The sequence below is a fragment of the Priapulus caudatus genome, unplaced genomic scaffold (genome assembly GCF_000485595.1).
Source record: "Priapulus caudatus unplaced genomic scaffold, Priapulus_caudatus-5.0.1 Scaffold871, whole genome shotgun sequence".
NCBI lineage: Eukaryota > Metazoa > Priapulida > Priapulimorpha > Priapulimorphida > Priapulidae > Priapulus > Priapulus caudatus.
In genome coordinates, this window is record NW_014577932.1 from 115,965 (window position 1) to 121,887 (window position 5,923).

At 46.3% G+C, this 5,923-nt stretch overlaps 1 long non-coding RNA gene across 1 annotated transcript; it reads right to left on the minus strand.

Annotated features, from left to right (window-relative positions):
* Positions 1-528: 528 nt before the first annotated feature.
* On the minus strand, positions 529-1,729 carry LOC106814101. The gene is made up of 2 exons (XR_001394545.1): positions 1,545-1,729; positions 529-1,454 (listed from the first exon to the last, which is right to left on the minus strand). It is a non-coding gene; the product is annotated as an uncharacterized LOC106814101 (long non-coding RNA).
* Positions 1,730-5,923: the final 4,194 nt, after the last annotated feature.

Below are 5,923 nucleotides of genomic sequence, written 5' to 3' on the forward strand. Positions count from 1 at the left end.
CTCTCTCTCTCTCTCTCTCTCTCTCTCTCTCTCTCTCTCTCTCTCTCTACCCCCTCTCTCTCTCGCACGCACCCTCTCTCACTCCTCTCTCTCTGTATGCTATGCTAGATACCGAGGTTTTGCACAGTTGGCAAGGATCGGGCTCCTGTCTATATAGGTTGCATCTGCTTCTAATATGCCACACGTGTGGCTGGGTTGTCCAGTAATGAATCGGCCCATAGTGGTATATTAGAGAATCGGTGTTACATACATAATTTTATTTATCTAACTATATACAAGCCTGTGGTGTTTTATGCAACATTGTTAACAAATCTTTGCGTTATTGGTAATGGGTGGGTTACGAGAGTTTGATGCTGTTTTCTGCATTGCTTCTTGCAGTATTCGATTCAGGGGAATCGTGTGAAATTACAGTTGCGTATTAGCACACATATTCTTAGAGTCAACCTATTTTTCTGTTACATGAGATGTAAAATATAAATGATTAACAAGCGTTACGGCTGGCATATAATAAAATGGAGTCTGTGCAAGTGAATTCAATATATGTTCTGCTTTTATTGCATGGATTCTAATCTAGACTATACTCTCATAAGGCGTCTGTATGTTCCCGAGATACTATTGTGCGGTTTTCACTGGCTACCTGTCCCTCGCCCATACGCACATCTGAACACTTATCGGAAGCATAGGATGCCATATGAATTACGTATATCTTCCTACGCACAGAATATTATATGTGGTACAGAGAAGGTACACTTCCCCCGCTATTAATGGCTACATGTGCGCGCAGTCTTTTCTCGCACTGATACACACACATGCTCACGCACATGTACAAATAATAGAGAGAAACATCCAGACACAGAGCAATTTTCGGCAATAATGGATATTAGATATTAGAAAGGGAGAATTAGATATAGTCGTAGTGATTCCGATCTTCTCCAATACTTGTACCTTCTAAATTTATCGATATTAAATTAAAACAACCGTCAAACCAACACTGACGGTGATATTAATATACGTTTATTGCAACTTCTACAATATGTGACAGTAACAACGGCACAGTGCATCACACGTGAGCAATGAATCACCAGCTCTCCCTAACATCAATACTTAATAATTAATACATATATTATTAGGTCTTGGTAACAACCAACTAGCGTGCAAATTATAGTACAATTATAGTAAACGCGTCGCAGCGACCAGAACACTGTTCGTAAAGTGCTCCGCAGTATTACTGTGTCGTGTCCCGTGTAAACAATCTAATATGTGATTTGCCAACAATATAATAAAATTATTATTATGTAAAAAAGTATACTTTTTTAATTTAGTTAATTATTTAATTAGTTACGTATGTATTTATTTGTTTACTTATTTTTAAATATAATATAATTCCAGATATTTTTTCCCGCAATACATCTAATGACGTCACAGTCGTCTGTCATGTGCGTGGTTGGCTGATTCTATTTAAACACAAGGTCCTAACCGGATCCTTCCATCCCTCTATTCAACCACAAAGTCCATCCCGCATCCTTCCAATCTCCTATATAAACGTCAAGTTCAAAACTGACCCTTACAGCCTTCCGAACTTGCCTACACGAAAACCACCCGGTTCCTTCCTAACTTCTATTCAAACACGAACTCCAAGCCCGACCCTTCTATCTTCTCGCGGTAGATTTGATCGTAAGCTTCGCTCTCAGCCACCGTAAAATGGTTCTTCCAGTCTCCGATCTGACCTGTAACGTATAACGCACGCACGCATTACACAGCGCGAACGACAAAATAGGGAAATCCGAACACAATACAGGTACCTACAGTCAAACCTGTGCATAATCCGGGCAATTCAGAGAAAACGGTCAGTGCCCAACAGCTTCAGTCATTGGTGACTTCTTGCAATGCCTCTACATCATCTTTCTGCCACTACCTACACCGCATCTTCTTCCTGCCTCCGCATCTTTTCCCATTTCTCTCAGCATCCTCTCCCAGCCTCAGCATCCTCTCCCTGCCTCCGCATTCCCAGCATCTTCTTCCTGCCTCCGCATCTTTTCCCATTTCTCTCAGCATCCTCTTCCAGCCTCAGCATCCTCTCCCAGCCTCCGCATTCCCAGCATCTTCTTCCTGCTGCCACCTCCCCAGCTTCCTCCATTGTCACGCGGCTGCTGCCCTCACTGTTGTTCTGATGCAACACCTGCACACATCGTTCTTCACCACTCCCTCTGCCCACTCACTGTCACCACTCCCTCTCCTCACTCACTGCCTCCACTCCCTCTGCCCACTCACTGTCTCCACTCCCTCTGCCCACTCACTCTCTCCACTCTCTCTCTCTGCCCACTCACTGTCTCCACTCCCTCTGCTCACTCACTGTCTCCACTCCCTCTGCTCACTCACTGTCTCCACTCCCTCTGCTCACTCACTGTCTCCACTCCCTCTGCCCACTCACTGTCTCCACTCCCTCTGCCCACTCACTGTCTCCACTCCTTTTGCCCACTCACTGTCACCACTCCCTCTGCCCACTCACTGTCTCCACTCCCTCTGCTCACTCACTGTCTCCACTCCCTCTGCCCACTCACTGTCTCCCTCCCTCTGCCCACTCACTGTCACCACTCCCTCTGCTCACTCACTGTCTCCACTCTGCTCACTNGCACACGCACCACGCGCAACAGCGAAACCATGCGCCGCACGTCCACACACAAGCACGCAGCGCGCGCAAGGCTCGACATACGACACCACACACCCACCCCACACCCCACCACACACACGCCGCGACGGCGCACCGGCCGCGCGGTAGATGGGGACGGCGCACCGCTCGACACCCGCGCGCGCACAACACACAGGCCCCTGGCAAGACACACGGGGGTGTCGCGCACACAAGTGGGCGCAACACGTTGCGCAGTCGGATTAATGGCACAAACGCGCGGGCGCAGACGCACACACTCGCACTTCTCTCTCTTTTCCTCTCATAAAATTTTATCTATTTATCTATCTATCTATCTATCTATCTATTCTATTCATCTATACTATCTAATCTATCTATCTATCTATCTATCTTACTCTATTATCTATTCTATCTATCTATCTATCTCTACTCTATCTATTCTATATATCATATTATACATATATATATATATATATATATATATATATATATATAGCGATATATTCTAGGTATAAGACATAATTAACCTACAACTCGATTCATGACCTTGGGTACGTCATACAGTATACACGGACTAGATCTAAGTATTAGGCCTATGTAGGTAGGCCCCCCCCTATATAGACCGCATGCTGTTTTCTCGATACAAACACCTAGGGCAATGGGACTTGCACGCATGAACGTGGAATGATGAAAATTCATTTCTAGTGGTGCATAACATGTCGATTGATGCATATATAAATACTAATACGAGAATAAATGGTGAAAATATAATCCCATATCCGCTAATATCAATCTCAAGTACATGGTATATCAACAAGGCAAGCGATAAAATATTCTACGGTTTGAATCGGCGCGACATCCAAAGCTTTTTAATAAAACACTGCTTTATTCAGTAATACAGTATCGGTACATATAGTGGTATTCATATGTGCTTCAGTTCTTACACTACAATAGCCCGAAACTAAAGCTCTCTCAGGTCGAAGCTTCAAGGTTTGATTTGAACAGAGAGTTTGATGTAGGGGTTCAACACCGGGTTTCGGAGGAAGGTTAGTGAAAGAAGACTCGAAGAAGTTTGTTAACTCTGCGTTTATGCGATTTAACTAATTAACTTTGACTGTTGCACACGTTGTGTTGTTAATTATTTGTTGTTGTTGTTGTTGTTGTTATTCTATCTACCCATCCATTCATCCATGCATCCATCCATTCTTTTATTCATCCATCCATCCATCCATCCCTTCATCTATATTTATATAATATATATAGATGTATTATTTTAGTTATATTTTTATTTATTGCATACGTGATGTGACTGAACAGTGCAGGGTGACACTAGAAGCCCCTAATCGTGTGTGCACACTCATTCATCATCGACTTTAAGTTTGTCATCGACCCATCTCGACACTAGCTGCCCATGCTCTCACTTACCGGACTTGGGGTAGGTGGTCACCCAGATGTCGGTGTCGTCGGTGCGGGCGTCGCCTCGCTGCAGTGCGGGCAGCAGAGCATCGTAGACTCCCGCATCCCTCAGTATCCCGTCTGACGCTCGCACGACGTTCGGGGATGCCGCGTACAGGCGAGGTACCGCCGCATCCGCCCCTGCCATGGCTGTATCGGCGCGGCAATGTCCGTAGATACTGTCACGGATTGCGTCTCGTTATGTTAAGTGCACCGTAATACCGTGCTGCACAGCGCGAGCGTAGACAGCCAGCTACAAGCGAAGCTAGTGAGTCACGTGAGCGGATTTTGAAGTGGACGGACGTATTTCGTAAGGAATAAAGAGGAAGTCGTGTTTCGTAAGGAATAAAGAGGAAGTCGTTTTACAGAAATTCAGCGGTTTTCTTGTGTCCGTATCTGGAACAGATATACCACACGCTCGTACTCTCTTCTCCGCTCCTGGCTCTCTCTCGTGCGCGCTCTCTCTCTCTCGTGCGCGCTCTCTCTCTCTCTCTCTCCGCTCCTCTCTCTCTCTCTCTTCTCCGCTCCTGGCTCTCTCTGTCTCTCTCTTCTCCGCTCCTGGCTCTCTCTCTCTCGTGCGCTCTCTCTGTCTCTCTCTCTCTCTCTTCTCCGCTCCTGGCTCTCTCTCGTGCGCTCTCTGTGTCTCTCTCTCTCTTCTCCGCTCTTGGCTCTCTCTCTCGTGCGCTCTCTCTGTCTCGCTCTCTCTCTTCTCTCTCGCGCGCTGTCTCTTCTCGCGTTCTCTCACCCTCGTCCCTGAACCGTCCAATGAGACTGATGTAGACGTGTAGGGATGTCGGTCGTTGTTCCTTTAACTGCTTATCGGGTATAGATCGCGATGTCACCCGTAAACACCATGAACCGTGCGCACGCTTTGCCTGACGGACCGGTTGGTGATGGGATGGATGGGATGGGATGGATGGAGTGATGAGATGGAGCCGGAGAGTGATGATATAATTACAAAGCATCACCGACACGAGCGCTCGTGTGAATCGTTTCCTAAACAAAAATTCACCGCATAACCGGTTTTTTTTTGCTGTCCCGCTTGGTCACCGCCCGTAGCGTGTGCGGTTTATTGGCGTGTGTAGCCCCCCACCGCCGCCAGCTCAATGCTACCAGTAGAACAAGCTTAGACACGGTAATAAACAGGAGAAAAAAAGTCACGCACCCCCTCCCGTATTCACACCCGCAGCCCCACGCCCCGAATCATATCCCCATCGCCATCGGAAAAGCTCCCGTTGTTACACACAAGGCGTGCCTGTGTTTACACACACAATCATGTACCCGTATTATACCAGGAGTCTATCAATATTTATAGACTCCTGATTATACTTGTAGCGTGTAGATACACTCACACTGCAACCTGGCCGCATAAGGAGCGATAACTAGGATAAGGAGCGAACTAACATAAGGATATAACTAACATAAGGATATAACTAGGATAAGGATATAAGGATATAAGGATATAACTAGGATAAGGATATAACTAACATAACTAGGATAAGGAGCGAACTAACATAAGGAGCGATAACTAGGTCACTAGGTCATCGGTACCGTGTGTAAATTATGCCAGTGCGGCATGCATGCTCGGCATGCATGCTCGGGCAGGTGTAAATCAGAAAAAGACGAGTTTTTCAGGAGGCACAGAGAGCGCAGCGCGTACGCAGAACCACGTACGACAGGCACTTTGGAGAGTTTCAATAAAATATAATGCTAAATAAATACGCACGCTGCCACACACGGACACACATATATAGAGACTCTATATATTATTATGTGTCCGTGTGCGGCAGCGTGCGCGCGGTGTAGCTGTGTTGCAAGGAG